This window comes from Sorex fumeus, unplaced genomic scaffold (genome assembly GCF_029834395.1).
Source record: "Sorex fumeus unplaced genomic scaffold, SorFum_2.1 ptg000019l, whole genome shotgun sequence".
NCBI classification, from domain to species: Eukaryota; Metazoa; Chordata; class Mammalia; order Eulipotyphla; family Soricidae; genus Sorex; species Sorex fumeus.
The window spans coordinates 15,209,094-15,230,357 of NW_026606076.1; the positions used below are offsets into that span (position 1 = coordinate 15,209,094).

Below are 21,264 nucleotides of genomic sequence, written 5' to 3' on the forward strand. Positions count from 1 at the left end.
GGCAACTATCGCCCGATCTGCCTATTGTCTGTCATCTACAAGTTGTTCACTAGAGTCATCCTGAATAGGATTGGCAGAACATTAGATGAAGGACAACCATGCGAGCATGCAGGGTTCTGCAAAGGATTCAGCACCATCGACCATATCCACACAATAACAAAGCTCATTGAGGTTTCTCGGGAGTTCAAGATGCCGCTCTGCTTAACGTTCATTGATTTAAAGAAGGCCTTTGATTCTGTTGAGACGGAAGCGGTCATTGAAGCCCTAGCCAATCAGGGCATTCAAGCCCAATACATCAGGATCCTCCGTGAGCTCTATTGCGGATTCACTACCAGGATCTCACCATTCTACAAAGAAGTGATGGTTGATGTCAAGAGAGGGGTGCGGCAGGGTGATACCATTTCACCGAAACTCTTCAGTGCCACCCTCGAGAACATCATGCGACGACTGGAATGGGAAGGAATGGGAGTGAAGATAGATGGTCGGCAATTACACCACCTCCGCTTTGCTGATGACATTGTTTTAATAACACCAAACATCAGCCAAGCGGCACAAATGCTGGCCGACTTTGACCGTGAGTGTGGAAAGGTAGGACTACAGCTGAATCTTACGAAGACAATGTTTATGAGAAACAGCCTTGTTCCTGACGCCCCATTCGCTCTCAATGGAACGACCATCTCCGAATGCAACAACTATGTCTACCTAGGTCGAGAGGTCAACATGACAAATGACCTGGCACCCGAGCTGCGCAGGAGGAAGAGAGCGGCTTGGAACGCCTTCAAGAACGTCGAAGAAATAGCTAAGAGGACGAAGAACCTCCGGCTCCGGGCACATCTCTTTGATTCCACTGTTCTTCCTGCATTAACATATGCCTCAGAGACCTGGGCCCTACGCAAACAAGATGAGAACGCCATTCAGGTCTCCCAAAGAAGAATAGAAAGAGCTATGCTTGGAATATCACGTTTCACTCAAATGAGAGAACGAATCCGGAGTTCTGACATCCGTCGACGATCAAGGATCAGGGACGCTGTCTCATTTGCCAAGGTGTCAAAAATCAGATGGGCTGGTCATGTAATGAGATTTAAAGACGACCGTTGGACTAGAGCTGTTACTGATTGGATTCCACGGGATGTCAAGAGACCGCGTGGCCGCCCACCTACCAGATGGTCAGACTTCTTCGTCAAGATCATGAACGATCGGTTTGAGGCCCTTCATGTTCCCGGAGCGAACAGATGCCATTGGGCTACACTAGCACGCGACAGGAACAAATGGAGACGTTACTGGCACCCGCTCGAGCAAATCGACGACTAACGGGAAGTTAAGTGATAAGTGAAGTGATACCCAATGGAGATTAGAGTTTACCCCAGCTCTGTTTTCATTGATAATGCTACGTTTGGGCACTCTGTGAGGTAATAGGGATTGAACCCTGGTCAGCTATGTGCCAGACAAGCCATTCAGGGTTTGTGCTATCTCTGTAAAAGGTAAAGGTAAAGGCCCTCCCGTTGATCGTCGATTTGCTCGAGCAGGCCCAGTAACGTCTCCATTGGAGACTTTGTTGTTACTGTGTCTCGCATATCGAATGCTCTCGGTAGCTTGCCGGGCTCTCTGAGAGGGGCGGAGGAATCGAACTCGGGTCGGCCATGTTGGCCGCTTGTAAGGCAAATGCCCTACCGCTGTGCTATCACTCCAAAATGCTTTTGCTAAGTCTGGAAAGTTGTGTTCTTTTCTGATTAACAACACAATTCACTTTCTTTTTTTTTGGTTTTTGGGTCACCCCCCAGTGATGCATAGGGGTTATTCTTGGCTCATGCATTCAGGAATTAGTACTGGCGGTGCTTGGGGAACCATTTGGGATGCTGGGAATCAAATCTGGTTTTGGTCGTGTCCAAGGTAAACAGCCTACCCGCTGTGCTATCGCTCCAGCCCCCCACAGCTCACTTTTTTATGTTTTTGTTTTCGGATCACAGCCAGCAGTGCTCTGGGCTTTCTCCTGACTCTGCACTCAGGAGTCAATCCAGGGGGGCCTGGGGGACCTGATGAGAAGTGCGGGTTTGAACAGGATTTACATGTTAACAGATGTTTCCGGTCTCTCCTGGTGGCTCTCTCTCACTGTCCACATTTGGTGCTCTCGAGCCACTTCTCCACCCAGGACAGCTGTTGCTTTGGACTGATGAAAGTAGAATGGGAACCAGGCTGGTTGCTGATTAGTTGCACTTTATTCAGTCTCTTGTCTATCCCAGCTCTATCCAACCCTCTCTCTAACTCGCTCTCCAATGCTGTCTGTGACTCCTCTCCAATCTCCCCAGCCTCTCTTACTCTCAGCTCTCAGCCTTCTCTCTAAGTCGCAACTGTGTCCTCTAACTCTGTGTCTCTTCTTCTCTCACTGTATCATTGTCATCCTGTTGTTCATCGATTGACTCACGCAGGCCCCAGTAATGTCTCCTTCCTATCCCTGAGATTTTAAGAAGTGCCACATTTGAGGCTCTTTCGGGTCAGGAGAATGAGAACTATCATGGTTACTGGTTTTTGGCATATTTAATACATCACGGGGAGTTTGCCAGACTCTGCGGTGTGGGCAGAATACTTCCGGTAGCCTGCTAGTTTTTCCAGAGTAAGACTAGATAATAAGATTTTGTGTGGCCGTGTACTTCCCAGAGCACGGTTTTATAGTCTTTGGGTCTTGGCTATTGATGGGATTACATAGCACTGGGTTGGTGGGTGTAATGCCTACATACTGGAAGATGGGAGATCTGGGTGGAGGAGGCCCAGTCCCAATACGAGCAGCTTGGAGATCTAAGCCCCAGGTCCTGCACATCTGGGTTCCTCTGCCGGTTCCTTCATGCATGAGGCTCGTCCGAATGTGTGGAGAGTGGTCTTAAGCATGGCTGTGGCTCGAACCTGAGATCTTCAGCTGCCGGGGCTCTGCTCAGGGTGGGGAGGGAAACTCAACACACCCTCCTCCAAAAGGCCCCAGTAGGACAGCCAGATGCGGAGTCAGGAGACTGTGCTGTTCTCTTCCAGGAGCAGGGTATTATAGTCTCTGGGTCTTGGACATTGATGGGATTACAGAGCACCGGGGGCAGTTGGTGGGTGTAACACCTACATACTGGAAGATAGGGGATCTGGGTGGAGTAGGACCATCCCTTTTCTCAGTCTCCTTCATTCCCCCTGTCTCCCTGAAGCTGCTCTTTTTCTTTTCTCAACACGACCCCAATCCACGCCTCCCCACGGGAAGCGCAATGAAAAATGGTTTTCCAGACTTCCCCATCACCTGCAGCCCACGAAGGAAAAGCAGACCTTAGGGTGTGTTACTTCTCTCCTTAGACCAGCAACTTAATTGATATATTTCGTTTTACTTCCTAATGATTACCATTCTGTATGGACACAGTAATAGACACTTTTAGGCTTGTTGGTGACTCTCCTGGGGACTTCTCACCACAGATTCAGACTACAGTGCTCAGGCCGGATCAATCACTACTTATCCCAGCAGCGTCCAAGTCTAGTTATTACTTTTTGATTCATGACAGAATTTGTCCATGACCAGGCTCTTATAGATAAGCATTATGGTACTTTGGCCAGGCCCATTTCGATGCCAGGGTAGCTAGCTCACCACTTGCCCTGGGTCCATCTAGCCCCTCATAGGACCCTTCTTTTGGAGTTGAGGAAGTAAGGGCAACTGAGGCTTCAGTCAAAAGAGCAGATGTCCAGGATGTAATATTATCTGGAGACCATCAACTCTCAAGCTCAGGCTTGTCTTTGTAACTGTCTTCCTGTATCCATACAAAAAGCAATTACTCTGAAATAGCTAACCATGCAAAAGACATTAAGGAGAAGAGAAAGACAATCTTTACAATTCAAAGTATTATCAGGAGACAAAGGTAATTGAAAGGTTATGGGCAATCAACAAACATAAGCTCTCACCGGGCAGGGAGTAAGGGCAAACCACTATTATCCTACAATACCTGGTGATCCTCAGTTGTTTCTCCTGGCTCTGCACTCAGGTATTATTTCTGATGGTGCTCCGGGAGACTTTACAGGATCCTTGGGATTGAACCTAGGTTGGCCATGTTCAAGCAACACCCTACCCAGATCTACAGTTGCTCTGGTCTCAATTGGAGAATTTAGATGCATGTAACTGTGCCCAGAATGTCATTTGAAAGGATGGAAGGGGCGTCTTGATGAAATCTTTTATAAGTGGGAATATGGGTCAGGTTCCAAGCTCTTCACATCCCAGCAGACCATTCCGTTTACCTGTGATTACTCACAAAGTCAGTCACATTCCTGGGTCCCACTCATGTCACTTTACTAATATTAGAGGTTAAAAAAGGAAACATTTATGATTGGATAGAGCAAAATTCCCTCCATCTATTAGTCAGATGGTGCTCAGGGGACCATTTGGAATTATGAACATTGTACTAGATTGACTGCATGCAATGCACTGTACTAGCCTGATACTCTCAGTTTGAAATCATGTTTCTGAAACTACCTCCTGGGTTTTTCTTTGTAACTGAGAGTCCACTGCTCGCATGTTGTCAAGGGGTGGAGCATTGGCCGGACCTTGCTCTCTGATATTCTTACCAGCTTTTGCTCCTATTTCATGACTCCAGCTCTCTGGGTTTCTACTATGCCAGTTCCTCTCTGAATCCCCAGGGTTGGATCCGGAGCCATCGCTTTCATCCCCATCTGGATTTATCACTTCCCCAAGAAATTTATTGTCCTGTACCCTACCAGCTACTTTCCTGCAGAGCTTCATTTCTATTGACAAGAAAACTCTCATGGCATAGACTAATATTTGGAATCCTTCTCTGTTCTTCTACATGGCAGTAGCCAATCCTGGTGGAATGTTTCATCCTGCACACTGTGATAAAGGCTCAAGTGAGCTATTTGGCCCTCATCCCCACAGGGATGCCGAGACAGGTGGGATGTCTTCTGAGGTTGATCAGAAGATCACTCTTCACATGTCCTCAGTACCATCACTTTCCCATATCAACCCATAATGGATAGAATCCCCAGAAATTTAAGCACTGAGGACAAACTTTTGAGTCCAGCGTGACCCCGGTCGGACTATGTGAACATCCACACAGGAGAGAAACCGTTTAAGTGTAAGGACTGTGGGAAGGCCTTCAATGGATCCTCATACCTTATACACAGGAGATTTCATACTGGAGAGTCCGTATGCATGTAAGGAATGTGCTGTGGCCTTTCTCTGACTTATACATCTTAGTATGCACAGAAAAAGTCACACTGGAAAGAAACCATATGCATATATGGAGTGGAAAGTCTTTGCTTCTACCACAAGCCTTAGTGCACAGAAAAAGTCACACTGGAGAGATAACTAATACTTGTGAGCAATGTAGGAAGGTCTTTGCTTCTTCGTGAAGTCTTAGTTTTCATAATTTCTGTTTCATAGAAAACCCTTATATGTGAGGTAGGTGGAAAGGCCTTTCATTTCTTCTCAGGTCTTTCTGAGCATAGAAAAGTTCATACAGGAATGAAACACTATTAGTGTCACTACTGTGGGAGGGTCTTTACTTACTATTCAAACTTTTTTGTCCATAAGAAAATGCACATTGCAGTGAATATATATATATATATATATATATATATATATATATATATATGTAAATAGTGTGGCAAGGCCTTTGCTTATTTCACAATCCTTTTGTGACACTGAAATTTTCATACTGGAGTCAAACCTTATGTTTGTTATGACTTTGGCAAAGCCTTCACTTTCCCCTAACTCCTTATTAAACATAGGAAAATTCATACTCGAAGAAAACATATGTAGGGGTGTGGGAAGATTTTTACTCAATCTTCAAGCTTTGTTGTGTGAGAAAAATTTATCCTGGATTGAGGCCTTATATATGAAATGACTGCAGGAAGATTTTGATACAATTGGCATAGCTTTCTGAACAGGAAAATTCACAGTGGAGAGAAATCTCATAAGTGTAAGTAATGTGGAAAGGTGTTCAGTTTGTCTTCAGCCCTTACTGCACATGTGAAAAGTCATTTTGCAGTGAAACTTTATATCTGTCAGGAGTGTGGGAAGGACTTTCCTGGATCCTCTGCCCTTATGCATAGGAGAATTCACACTGGAGAGCAGCTATATATAAATATATTTATATATATGTAAGAATATATATATTTATGTAAGAACGTGGAAAGCACATTATTCGCACCTGCGACTTTAAAGAGAATCCTGGAGAAAATCCTGTAGGTAAGGAATATAGGAAGGCCTTCATGCTCCCTCAGGCTTTAGTAAATATAAAAGTTATGCTGGATCAATCACTTCCATAGAAACAATGGCCGGCGTCAGAAGAGAGCCCTGAGGTAAAACAATTTTAGTTTCAACAAGTGGGTGGGGATTAAGACAAAAGTACAATAAGGAAGGAAATAATCCTGTTATGTGTGAAAGCTTCCGGTGATACTATTATCAAAGTGAAAGGTACTTGCTGATTATCCCCTGCACTATGGTTATGACAATGTCCTGGCATGTGGACTTCCCAGTATCTTAACTGGTAAATAATGGTTCTTAGTGATAAAGCAAGGTGGAAGGAATTAAATAAGAAGTAAATAGGTACAGACATTGCATTTTGCTGTGTACTGTCAAGAATCACCATGGTTTCATTCTTTGCTGTGACTCTGACTTGGCTCAGAGGCCCTGGTTTGCAGAGGATCATGGCAGAGATCAACGAGGATGCTGCGGTGAACCCTTTTGATGTTGGATAGACAGCCAATTCCCCATTCTTCGGGCCCTTGTATGTTATGTTCTGGGAGTCACATCCCGCTGTGCTGTCTATAATTTGTGTCCAGTTCAGCCATGTATAAGGAAGCACTTCATTCGCTGTAGCATATCTACACTCATTGTATTCAGTTTTCCATTTGATTTACACAAACATTGAGGGTAAATGTTTTGAGACTTACACTTTGGAAGTAGTAACATCCTAACAATCTGTTATACACCAAAATGGGTCCATATAGAATCCAGATGATTGAACCTGGGTCAGCTGTGTACAAGGCAAACACCCTATCCATTGTGCTTTCTCTCGAGCCAACCGGCCTTACACATTTACCTGCTTTTTCCTAGTTGTTCTCTGCGCAGCTCCTGTCTGGCCCTTTAAGGCTGCTTGCAGAAGCAGAAGTGACGTAACAGCATGGCATTTAGGTATTTGTGTGCAAGACTCTGGATCAGGCATCTGTTTGTTACGCAGGTGAAGGGAGAGGAGGCTGTCCCATGTGAAAGGTGTCTGTGAAGGCCGTTTTCATGGCAGTACACCAGTGGCCTCCCGTGAGCTCCCCGCCCTGCGCCTCCCGGTGTCTGCACTGAGGGGTGGGGCCAAGGAAGCTCTAAGGACACTTTTAAGCTCCTTTTTCAACTGATATTCCGGTGGTTCCTGAGCCTGCCAGGGTTTTGTGGGGGACACGGAGCTTTGGTGAGTGCAGTGGGGGCTGTGCCGGGGCGCAGGGGTCACGGGCGTGAGTGCGTGGTTCTGGGGATCCCCTGCAGCTCTGCCGTGGGGCAGTGGCGGGTGGGCGCTGGGCCGAGTGGGGGGGGGGGGCGTTGGGCCGTCCCTATCTTCCCAGCTCGGGGATGTGCTGGGCCCTGTCCTGGATGCTTTGAACCGGACCTCACTACTGTAGAAGCTGCAGATTCACTTAGAGGACCGGAGAAATAGCACAGCGGTTAGGGCGTTTGCTTTGCATCTGGCCCATCCAATATCGACCTCCAAGCTTGACCCGGACGGGTGCCTCAGTGCAGAGTCAAGTTTCTCATTCATATCGTCAGCGGTGCATCCAAAACTATAAAAGGACTGTTCATTTTTGAGGGGCAGCGGGGCAGCTCCCTAATGGCAAATGACACTGTAGCCCTCGGTTCCTTGATTTCCAGACCGTCACTTGTGTGTGGTTCTAGGGGTCCTTGCGATTTGCAAATGAAAATTTACTTTGGGTCTATTTTTGCTAGTATTTTGGGCACATATGTGGAATCTCAGGGCTTACTTCAGGAGCAGCACTCTGGAATTTTTTTTTTTAATTTTTTATGGGTCATGTGAGATGCCGAATATCCATCTGGGTCAGCATGGGAAGCGCCCCTCACAGCTTACAATCTCTGACTCCACATTGTTTTTTTTTTCTAACGTAGAATATCTGTATCCTAAAATAAACTTGAAAATTGCACCCCGAATCTTCCTCTCTCCCTGATCAGGGAAAACACAGCTATTACACTGAGTAGCACAGGGTTGGAGCGATAGCACGGGGTTGGAGCGATAGCACAGCGGGTAGGGCGTCTGCCTTGCATGCAGCCAACATGGCCGACCCGAGTTCGATTCCTCCGCCCCTCTCGGAGAGCCCGGCCAGCTACTGAGAGTATTCGATATGCCAGACACAGTAACAACAAAGTCTCCAATGGAGACGTTACTGGGCCCGCTCGAGCAAATCGACGATCAACGGGAGGGCACACTGAGTACTGAGAGTTGTGTTCAAATAATGTCTGGACATGTGCTGCGTGCCCTTGGTGGCTGTGATTGGTCTCACCACACTGGCCGGTGAAGGGTGACAGAGGATTGAAGAAGGAAACAGTGTTCAGGGTGTTGGTGATCTGCTGGATATTAACCCAAGGTGTTTTAGGCTTCATCTATGAATTGCCCCTTTTCCTCTTCCCAGTGACGCTTATCATGTCCTTGCTAACATCCCTAATTTAGTCAAAGTTTATCTTTAACATTTCCTTTGTATTTTCCCTCCTGTTGTCTCAGTTCCCCAGGTCAGTCTTGATTACTTATAAACCATAACTTTCTGGTAATTCTCAACTTTGTATTTGTACTACTTTGTAGTTGAGGTGCTGTATATTTGTACCTGCTTTCCTCTTTCCCGTATAGATTATTTATGTTTTTACTCTACAGCACTGTTCTTTGGTTAAACACAGAAAGACCATCAATGCTTATATTTGTGAGTTGATGGACTCAAGTATATCTACCACTGGGCATAATTTCTTGGTCATCATTACTTGACTCGGGCTTCAGTTGCAACACCTCAAAAGGGAGGTTCTGCCGTGGGATTTGGATGGACCCGGGGCAAATGGGAAAACTACCCTGGCTTCGAAATGGATCATTCTAGAAAGCACGTATACGTGTTCTTGATGCAAACTGTGACAGTGTTAGAGACAGTACCCCTATGGAGAAGGACAAGTTGAATTGGCCTGAAGACTTAGTCTGGGATTTACAGTAAAAGCCATGCTTGCTCTCAGAGCCCAGAGAAGTAAGTGTTAAAAGCCTTATTTGCTCTGGGGGCTGGAGAGATAGCACAGCAGGTAGGGTGTTTGCCGTGCAGGCGGGTTCGATTCCCAGCATCCCATATGGTCCCCTGAGCAACACCAGGGGTGCAGAGCCAGGAGTAACCCCTTATATCACCGGGTGTGACCCAAAAAAGCAAAAAAAAATTAAAAATCCTTAATTGCTGTCAAAGCCCAGAGAACTAAGTGTTGGGATCTTTGTCTCTTACTGTGTTTATCCAAACAACTACAAGTGTTGATAACTTTTACAACTAGAGGAAAAGATAAGAGACAGAGTATCTCCTTGGGTGAATCTCCCCATGAGAATTTTCTCTGCCAAATATTTATCTGCGTAAATGATCAGTCATTTCTATGTCCTTACCTCATGCCCTCTCAGGTGTTCTCTAAGTATGGTAGCTGTTCTGCAATAAACAGGTAACTTTTACCATCAGGCTGTGATTTTCTGTCTTCCTTTCACTCTGTCTCTGTTGGGAAGGGTTCCGGAGTTGTGGAGGCAGCACTGGGCCACCAACACCTCACCGCACCCCCACATTTTACGTTGTGGACTCACAGTGATGAGTTGCTCTTTATTCCGTTCTCCTGCGTACATATACCAGTCTCCCACTCCTCCTCATTCCCTCTCCTCACCCGTCTCCCACGGTCTTTATTCTCCAGCCCATCCCATATAGTCAGGGGTAGCAAATACGCAGAGATGTGGTTGTACAATCAAAGGATGTAAAGCCCTTCCCTCAGGGGAAACTTCTAAGCCAAAAATCTAACTCCAAGGAGAGATCATCTCAAGGGCAGGATTTTCTCTAAGGACATATTTTTTCTTTGCTTAATTAATATTCATTGAAACAGTCATCTTAAATTTACACTTACTGTTTATGTTCATTTTGAATGGACACAGTAAAAGATCTATTAAGTTTATAGGGTGTCTCTATTGGGGATATTTCCTATAGCTCCCAGACTACACTCCCCAGTACAGGTTAGTCCTTTCTAACCACAGCAGGATCCTTATTCAGTATCTTATGTTTGTGTCATAATGGAATTTGTTATGGTGCTTACCTGTCCCTTTTCAATGCCAGGGTAGCTCACAGCTCTCTTGGGTCCATCCATTCTCTTTTGGGGTTCTAAGAACAAAGGGCAGCTAAGGCTTAAGTCTCATAAACATGACAATGCCCAAGAGTAAATACTGTCTGCAGTCAATTAACTCTGAAGTTACAAAAGCATAATATCGCCTTTGTTTGTCTATACAAAGCTGAGGGCTGGGGGTATGGCCATCCCAATCCTCCCAGCACAATCTTCCCAATCTGGGACTGCACTGGTCCTTGTCCAGGATCAAAAAAGGATATTTGTCTAAAGTAAACTGCAGAGGATATAAAGGAAAGAGAAAGTCAACATTTCACTTCCAAATACAAAATCCAGAGATCTCTGAAGAATCTGACTTTACAATTCACAGGTTGTGGTTATGGGAAATGGGTGATTAACATATAGGGGAAGCAGAGCACAGGGAAATTAAAGATGAATACTAAGGAAATGGGAGTGATTGGGATGGGTGTTACTCAGTAAGCCTCAGCTCCATGTTGCAGAGGAGAAATGATGAACCAATGTTAAACCTAAATTGTTTAGAACTAGAATCCAACCAGGGTAAAGGGTTTTGTTTTTTTAAGCAAGAAAGTTTTAGTTTTCCAGGAGTAAGGACATTTGCTCAGTAATCCCACTGGGTGTGCTAGGAGCACATTTACTTAGGGCCGGAGCGATAGTACAGTGGGTAACGACTTAACCATCCAAGCAGTCGACCCAGGTTCTATCCCCTGCATCCCATATGGTCTGTCCCAGATTGATTCCTGCATGTAGAGCTAGGAGTAAGCCCTGAATCTGCTGGTTGTGGCCCCGAAACAAAAATCACACAAAGTCACACTTATATATACACATATATATGCACAAACAATGGTGAAAGAACAATAGGGATTCAGGAGAAACTGTGCATTTCTGTCGCAGGGATAGATGAAAAATAGGGGATTTTTTTGTTTTTTTGGGTCACACCAGGCAATGCACAGGGATTACTCCTGGCTTTGCACTCAGGAGTTAATCCTGGAAATTTTCAGGGGACCATATGAGATGCTGGGAATCAAACCCGGTTTTGTCGCGTGCAAGGCAGACACACTACCCGCTGTGTTGTCTCTCCAGCCCCAAGAATAGGAGATTTTTTTTAAGAATAGGAGATTTTTAAGGACCAGAAATTTGACTCTTTTAGTGTTTCACTCTCAAATTTGTCTTTGTACATCATTTTTCCTCCCTTCGGTAGAATTTGCTTTTTTTCTTGTTATATTTTTCACCACAGCCTACAGTGCTCAGTGTTTACTCTTGTCTCTGAGCTCAGGTATCATTTGACAGGAGTCAGGGTAACACTCTGTGTTTAGATATCATTGGTTCGATGTTCGTTGACAATGCAGGATCAGGGGACTTCTCCTTACCCCTAACACCCCAGTGTGTGACAGACCAGTCCAGCATTTGCCTCTCCACTCCTTTATTCGAGTCCATCCCCCTTGCAGCACAGATTCACCTGGGTGACATAAAGGTTCTCAGTGCCTAGACTCTGGCTCTTTGAGGTACCTAATGGAAACGGAAGTGATGTCATAAGTGATGTCATAAATGTCATGGTTCATTTTCCATCCCTGACACAGACACTGGGGCTGTTGCTCACTTGGCAGAGGACAAGTAAAATTTGCGCCCCATCCTGGAAGGGGGCACTGAAGAAGGATTTAGTTGCAGGACTAGAGCAACCTCCTGTGAGCACCCCGCACCTTCCCGTTTCCATACTCTGAGCTGAGGGGCTGAGCCAACTTGGGGGGCGCTTTTGCGCTGGTTTTTGTCTTGTTCACCAACATCCAGGTGGATCCTGAGGTGTGGTGGAGCTTTTAGGGGGACGCCGAGCTTTGGGGGTGCAGTGGGGGCTGTCTCAGGGTTCAGGAGTGACAGTTATGAGTTCGTGATTCTGGGGTGTCTCTTTGGCCCCGATCGTATCCAGCTCCAGGATGGGGCAACAGTGGGTGAATGTGGGACTCAGCCAGGGGCTTGGCCGTCCCAACCCTCCCAGCAGTCCCATGTTTGAACCATCGGCCCTAAGCTCGCTTCTGTAGAATCTCCAGATTTGAGGGGCAGAGCTTCAGCCCCTCCACCTAATGGCAGGAGACCTGTTGTTGGTCATCTTCATTGTCTGCCGTGAGAGCCCGGGTCATGCGGTGGATGGGGGAAGGGGGCTTGCAGGTGTCTGAGGTTTGCCAATGAAATTGTGTTTCGGGGGCTATTTTTGGTTCTTTAGATTTTGGGGGGAGAGAGAGGGCACATACGCGGAGATGCTCATGACTTACTCAAGTCTCTAAGCTCAGGTATTATCCCTGGCGCTGCTGGGGGCCATATGGGATGCAGAGGATTGATCAGTTCATCTAGTCAAGCACCCAGTTCACATTATTGCCTTCTAACCACAATACTGGTGTATCTTTTTCTGAATTTCAGCTCCCTCATATCAAGCTACAAATCACCCCTGACTCTTCATCTCTCCTTGAGCAGACGACACCTGCCATTGTGGCAAATACTGAGGTCCCCGGGACACAGTGCCCAAGTGCATGTCCCGGTCTACCCTGCAAGAGAGTGTCAAAGGTTTGTCCACTCTAAGTTACAAGGTTGAATAACATTCCAGGCTACGGTTCCCTGGGGGCAGCACTGCAGCCAGCCTGAAGGGGGGCGCTAATATTCGGGAGCTCCTGGGCTGAGAGTCCGACCCTGGCAGGGCCTACAGGGACTTTATTGTGGGAGCCAGAGAAGAATCCGGGGATCAGAGAAGTCTGTCTTTTCCTCCCCTGTAGCCTGGGCCCAGGCTTCTCTCCTGAAGTGCAGCACAGATGCCAACAAAATTTGCATCCCCAGCAAAGACAGGAGCTTCTGCCATTGTCTCCCAGAGGTGGAATTGTTAGGCTGTGCCTGAGGCTGTGGCTAGTCTGAGCTCAGGAGTGGGAGGAGGTGCTCCTCTCTGGTGCTCACTGTTCTGATTTCTCCAGGTCTTTGCACGGAGCCTCCTGCTGATCCTCAGAACAACAGTGACAGGAGAAGATGGTGTCGCGGTTTCTGATAAACCATCCCCAGATAGGAGTAGACGGATAGAATGACATGAGGTAGTACCAGGTGTGCCCAGGCTTCCTGGGCCATCTGTTTTGAGTTTCTTTTGGACAGATTCCAAGATGAGACTTCCGATCGGACCGTCCCATTCTGCTGTTTGAAGCTGCTTTTGTGTATGTTTGTTTTGTTTTATTTGGCTTTGGGGCCGACCCAGTGGTGCATGAGGAGTACTCAAAGCTCAGTGCTCAATACTCATTCCTGACAGGTCTAGGTGACCATTGGGATGCTGGAGGTCTAAAGGTTTCATCTTGGGTATTCTGTTTTATTAGTGGTGGCAGAGCAAGGATTCTAGCAATCATTCCTTGTGCTGCACTCTGGCATTTCCCCTGGCAGTGCTTGTGGGACCATATGAGATGTTGGGGATTGCCAGTCCTATGTGCCGTCCCCGGAACAGTTGTTCTGTTACGCCAACCTGCTGCTTCGGTTTCTTTTGCATTGTTTTTGTCATCAGCTGTCTTCTTGACTCTGTGCTCTGGATTCACAACTGACTGGCCTCAGAGCACCCTGGGGTGGTCTGGCCCCATTTGCGCCCTGGCAACTACAGTGACTTGGGCCCCCAGACTTGCTTTTCTCCTGTTTTGTCCTTCCTACTTTGGAGAGACTACCTGCTCGGTCATATAGTTCACATAATCTTGTATGTGGATTTTTGGGCATGCGGTGATCCCAAGGAGAAAGAGCCAAGGATCTCTGAGGCCAGTAGAGATGTTGGGGTCCAGAAATTTCTACCTTCTTTGAGCAGGATTTGGGGCGGTCCTGAGCAGTGAGTTCCTATAGGCACACATGCCATGCACTGCTCCGAGTAGTTGTCTATATGGACTTCACGTTCTCAATCCTAGTGGTCATGTGCTTTGGGGGTGCAGCGGTGAGCGTGCAGTGGTTTTTGCTACACCCAGTGATAGTCTTTTGGATCGTACAAGTCTGTGTTCAGGTGATCCTCTCTACAGTGCCCACTGGACCAGTGGTGCTCGAATTGGCCCTGGGGTTACCAGGAAAAGCAGATACATTCAAGAACCTTCTGTATAACGTCCTCCCACTTTAGCAGATCCAGGTGCCTATTGTAATTTCTGGGGCCCGTCAGCCATTCGTGTGCATGGAGGCTGGTTCATTCGGAGAGGGGAGGCCCAGCGACAGTATAGGACCTGGGTCCTGGCCTCAGAGTAGTGGGAATGAGGCTAAGATAGATTCTGACTCCCACCCTCTCCGTGTGCTGAGTCAGGATGTACTGACCTTCAATGATATGGCTGTGAACTTCACCCTGGAGGAATGGTCATGCCTGGAAGTCTCTCAACAGAAGCTGTACAGGGACGTGATGCTGGAGACCTACCAACATCTACATGCTGTCGGTGAGAGCAGTGTGGAGCCAACCGTGTCTGAACAGACCCGCGTGGGCTCCCTGGGGGTTGGGTGGCAGCTGTGTGTTCAACAGTAGCTCTGTGACGGGCAGGGATATTGGACAGCCATGCAGTAGCTCTTTCCTCTCTCGTTTTTTTAGGGTTCACCTGTGGATACTCAGGGTTTACTCTCAGCTTTGTCCTCAGGAATTACTCTTGTTGGGTAGCCGGACCCTATGGGGTGATTCACATCAAGCTGTTTCAACTGTGTCCATGGGAAGATCCCTATCTCCCCAATTATCGCTCAGGTCTCTTTAAATAGAACCATCCATTGGTGAATCAATTTACTTTGTATACTACGCGAAATTTTGTGTGTTTAATTGGTTTTGCTCTTTCCTTTGTTTGGGGGCACAGTCCACAGTTCTCCTTGCTCTGTGCTAAAGGATGATTCCTTTAGCACAGAGTCAGGGGCCATGGGGTACCGTGGACTGAAACCTCTTGAAACTTAAAATGTTGGTGCTCACCCCCAGAACTTTTGCACCAGTCACTCACAGTTTTTGCATTTTCTTTTTTTCTTAGGGATTAGGGATTTTTTCTGCCTGTGTATTCAGTATCCACAACTGGCCTTGCTCCAAGACCATATGGGCTCCCTGGGATTAAACCCACATGTGTATGCAGCGCTTCTGTCCTATGTGCTGTACTATCTCTCTCCCACCACAGCGGATTTGATATCTCGTCTCTCAACTCATTAGACGCTGCCCTATTTCAGTGCTTGGATTTACTTCTAATGGTTCTTGTGAGATTTCATCAGGACTTAGGGTTTGCTCCTGGACTCTGCACTCAGGGATCACTCCTGGCTGGCATGAGGGACCCTAGATGATATCGGGTTTCGCAACTGGATTGGCGGTGAGAAACTCCTGCTCTGCTCTCTTTATGGATACATTTTTTTGTAGGAGTACTGCTATTTACTCCTACATAGCAGGAGCTGATTGAATTGTGCACGAACTCCATCTTACTTTTTTTTCATTGTTTATAATTTTACTTATTGAATCACCGTGACAGCATTTACAAAGCTTTTAGGTCTAAGTCCTGGTCATAAAATGAAACACCTGTACCTTCGCCAGTGCCCATTCTCCACCACCAAAAACCCCAGTATACCCCCATTCCATACCCTCCCCCTACCTGTGGGGCAGATGATTTCCACATTACTCTCTCTCTACTTTGATCACATTCAATATTTCGACACCAGACACACTATTATTATTTGAGATTTTACCCCAACACTCAGATCTGCTGAAAGGGCAACAATAGACAATTTGTGTTCTATTGCTGGTTATGAATAACATATGATGTCGCGTGGCTACAGTAGGGCCATGTGGTTTTGAAATTATGAAATTTTAACACTTAAATCTGGAGCGAGTTCTGCCAAAAGCCACTGAGTTTCGAGATCTACTCCTGAGTCTCTGGGATCATGGCAATTGAGCAGCTTGTTGAGAAGCCAGAGAGGCCGTTCGTGGGCGATGACTTGGTCTCGTTGGAGTGGGGAGGACAGGCCCGGCTGCCCCGTAATCCTGTGAGGCCCAACAAGTTTCATCACTGCGGGCCCACACCTGACTCTCCAGTGGCCTCTGGAGGATGACGGCCACCAAGCCACCAAGAGAGAGCAGGCGGAGGGACAACACCCTTTCTTCCCTGAGGTGGCCCGGTGACAGTAACGTACTGTGGGGTCCGGACGCATTTCTACCAAAAGCCACTGGGTTTTGAGATTTGTTTCTGAGTCTCTTGGATCATGGCCATTAAGCTTCTTGATCAGGAACCAGAGAGGCCATTCGTGGGTGATGACTTGGGGTCTCATTGGAGTTGGGAGAACAAGCCTGGCTCTACCCCCATCCCGTGAGTCCCTGTGTGTCTCGTCACTGGGGGCCCAAATCTGACTATCCAGTGGCTTCTGAAGGATGGTGGCCACTGGGCCGACAGGGGGAACAGGCCAAGGCACAAAACCTATTACCACCTGGGTTGGCCCAGCACCGGTAGCCTACAGCACGGACCAGATGCGTTTCTACCTAAAGCCGCTTGGTTCTGAGATTCGTTTCTGAGTCTCTGGGATTACGGACATTAAGCAGTTGAATCAGAAAACAAAGAGGCCTTGCCTCCAATTATATAGCTGAGCCGGAGTTGGTTTGTGGGTGTGTTTCCCACATACCTAACTTTTGGCCGTTTACTTTCTTGGTAAACTTTGCCCCAAGTTGTTGGGGTCTAGCCAAAGGCACAGCAGCAATTTTGGGGTATCTGGAAGTCTGAAGGCGCCATCAGGCTGCTGATGCACTTGCCTCACAGGTACAAATTGATCTACTGGCGGCACTATACCCCTGTCTGGATACATGTTTTAGCTTAAAAAAATAAGGGTCTCATGCCACCCTTGGCCATTTCCAGATTTATTATGCACTTAGTTTTACTGAAATACGTGATGAGGTCATGAGGGGCTCAGGAATCTCCATGTGCTGCTGGGCCTAGAGAGACAGTACAGGGAGGAAAGTGATTTTCTTGCAAGCGGCACACGTGGGTTAAATCCCTGGCATCCCATGTCATCCCGGAGCAGCAGCAGCGTTGATTTCTGAATACAGAGTCAGGAGTCACCCCTGAGCATTGCCACATGAGACCCCAAACAAGAAAAAAACTTAACAATATACTGTGCTGATCAAACATCTGTTGACCATACACAAGGCCAGGTCTAGAGTATTTGTGGTATTTTCTTGGGTCTTACCTCTCGAATAAGTAGAAATATGTGGCATGTTGGAAATGGACATTCTATTCATGCCTTTCAGATATTTGCCCAGTTATATCAGGAAAACATGGGGATTTACCTTTCACCTTTACCCTGTCACTTATCCATGCCTCTGTCTCTGTCAGGCAGGGCACTCCGGGATGAAGCCTGCGGTGATCTCCTGGCTGGAAGGAGGAGCCCTGAGGTTGGGGAGGAGAGGCGTGTGTGCGGGTGAGTGTCTGAGGACCCTTCCTGGCTCAGGCCCTGTGCAGTGAATGGGTGCGCTGAGCATGTAGGAAACACACTGCTGAGACTGGGGCCTTGGTCTTCTGGATTCTTGGGTCTGTGCCGCACTCATGCTGCTCTTCATTCCCCTGGACTGTCAGTCACAAAATGATCCTGTAATTTGCTTCCATGGCTTTCGAATAAGTAAGACCATAACAGAGCTAGTTTGGATCTGAACGATATTACAGCAGGGAGTGCCTTGCAGCACCTGAATGTGACCTGTTCAATAATTTGTTCAATAACCTCGTTCCCCAAACATTACCAGGTCTGCTCAAAACAAAAACAAAACCTAGTGTAGAATTGCCAAGATCCTCACAGTTTTCCACTATCTGAATCTTTTCTTTAGTGTGGGACTCTTTGGAATTTGAGAACCACAGAGATGTACTCTTAACTACATGGCATCATTTTGCTACATTTTTTGACAAGTGCTTGAATTGCATGTTTTGTTCAGTTTCAGAACTGAAACCGCGGCTTCAGGATTTGGCATTACAGCACTTTGATTTGGGAATGGGGTCTGCAAGTACGAGTGTGTTGGTAAGATTCGCTAATTCAGAATAAATATTATTATGCCAGCAGGAGTGGACCAAGTATGTGATTGTTAAGGTGGAAGGCTGGAAATGGCAGGGAGGAATTCCAAAGCCTGATGCTTGGAGTAGAGGACCCTTAGCTTCACTAGGTGCTGAAATCAACCATGTTTAAAAATACTGTGAGTTTTGATTTGCTTGACAGTGGTAGTTGTTTAGAAAGCTAATTTCTGCGCCCTAGAGATGGTGCAGTGAGAAATATAATTGCTTTGCACATGGACGGATATTCCTTACCCAGCACACCTTATAGGCAGCATAGACCGACAGAACTGATCCTAGACACTGTGCCCCTCCACCCACCCAAACCCCTATAAATAGAAACTACAAAACAAAGGAAAAAAAAACTTCATTGATCCTGAAAGGCATCACTTGTGGTGAGAGCTTTGCAAAGGCCACGTGGTCTATCTCAGCTGTGGGACAATTCAGCGTTGTCTTCACCCCTGCATCACAGGTTCCACACTGAGCTTTAACCAAACCCACATGTGGATGTATTTCATTTTCTCTTGAAATGGATGTATCCGTTTTCTATAGAAGGAATTGTTTCCAGTTGTATTCCTTCATTAATTTAAAGTGGAGGAAGTCACAGAATTTACTGACTCTCTATCCATCAATTTTGTACGTCCAACTTACAGAAACATGAAGTTATTCAATAGTAAGACAATTCATGTCAGTAATTGCATTTGTGCGGTGCATATGTGTGAAACCACATCTGAAGGGCTCAGTTTTTTTGACAGGAAGACTCAGTGAATGAGTCAATAATTAGAATCCTCTGTTGTTCTACAGGAAAGCTGCCACCCCGAGTGGAATGTCTCTGATCCTGCCCTGTATGATAATGTCTCGAGTGATCAATCCTGCCCTCAGCCCCATGAGGATGACGAGACAGGCGGGATGTCTTCTGAGGGTGATCAGAATGGCGAGAGCTACCTCACTCTGAAGAAGCCCTCTCCTGGAAAAAGTTCCTTGGAGTGTGTTATTCTCAGTTCACAGACACAAAATTCCCAGGTGGGGCACCTGCTAAGGAGAGAAGCACTGTTTATAGTGAGTCCCTAACAGCAACATACCCTCAACCACAGTCACCGTGAGCAGAACCCATCTAGGTGTAAGGAATGTGGGGGAGCCTCCCCATTTTCTCAGCACTGTGGTGTTCCCTTAGAAAACCACAGTGGAGAGAATCCCCAGAAAAGTCAGCCCCGAGAACAAAGTGTGAGTCAAGGGTTACTCCATCATGACTTTATGCATATAAATTCAGGAGCGAAACCATTTGCATGTGAAGCATGTGGGAAGGCCTTCGATCAATCATCACATCTTATTATGTATAGGGGAATTCATAAAGGAGAGAAACCTCATGAATGTCAGACATGTGGGAAGGCCTTTATTCAGACGTCTAGTCTTAATAGACCTCTGAAAACCTATAGTGGAGAGAAGCCTTATATATGTCAGGAGTGTGGTAATGCCTTTACTCTATCCTCAGGCCTCAGTATATATAGAAGCATTCACACTGGAGAGAAACCATATATGTGTAAGGAATGTGGAAAGGCCTTTACTCAATCCTCCGGCCTCAGTATACATAGGAGAATTCATACTGGAGAGAAACCGTATATATGTAAGGAATGTGGGAAGGCCTTTGCTGTAGCCTCAACTCTTAGTGAACATAGGAAAATTCACACTGGGGAGAAAACATATATATGTAAGGAATGCGGAAAGGCCTTTGCTAGACCTTCAAAATTTACTGTACATAGGAGAATTCATACTGGAGAGAAACCGTATATATGTAAGGAATGTGGGAAGTCCTTTGCTGTAGCCTCAAATCTTAGTGTACATAGGAGAATTCACACTGGAGAGAAACCATTTATATGTAAGGAATGTGGGAAGGCCTTTGTTGTAGCCTCAACACTTAGTGACCACAGGAAAATTCACACGGGAGAGAAACCATATATATGTAAGGAATGTGGAAAGGCCTTTACTCAATCCTCAGGCCTCAGTATACATAGGAGAATTCACACTGGAGAGAAACCGTATATATGTAAGGAATGTGAGAAGGCCTTTGCTGAAGCCTCAACATTTCGTGTACATATGAGAATTCACACTGGAGAAAAACCGTATATATGTAAGGAATGTGGAAAGTCCTTTGCTGTAGCCTCAACCCTTAGTGTACATAGGAGAATTCACACTGGAGTGAAACCGTGTATATGTAAGGAATGTGGGAAGGCCTTTGCTCTAGCCTCTACTCTTAGTGAACATAGGAAAATTCACACTGGGGAGACACCATATATATGTAAGGAATGTGGAAAGGCCTTTGCTACATCTTCAAAACTTACTGTACATAGGAGAGTTAACACTGGAGAGAAACCGTATATATGTAAGGAATGTGGGAAGGCCTTTGGTGCAGTCTCAAGTCTTAGTGTACATAGAAGAATTCACACTGGAGAGAAACCGTATATATGTAAGGAATGTGGGAAGTCCTTTGCTGTAGCCTCAAATCTTAGTGTACATAGGAGAATTCACACTGGAGAGAAACCATTTATATGTAAGGAATGTGGGAAGGCCTTTGTTGTAGCTTCAACACTTAGTGACCACAGGAAAATTCACACGGGAGAGAAACCACATATATGTATATCCTGCACATATGAAAATTCATCTCAGAGAGAAACCTCATCAGTGTCAGACATGTGGGAAGGCATTCACATGGTTCTCTTTCCTTACTCTACACATGAGAATTCATAATGGAGAGAAGTATTAGATGTGTCTAGAGTGCGGAAAGGCCTTAACTTCATCCTCACAATTGACTGTACATAGGAGAATTCACAGTGGAGAGAAACCATATATATGTAAGGAATGTGGGAAGGCCTTTGC

At 46.3% G+C, this 21,264-nt stretch overlaps 1 pseudogene; it reads left to right on the forward strand.

Moving 5' to 3' along the window:
* LOC130021991 (zinc finger protein 91-like) overlaps positions 1 to 21,012 on the forward strand; it is a 215,344-nt pseudogene extending 194,332 nt beyond the window's left edge.
* Positions 21,013 to 21,264: the final 252 nt, after the last annotated feature.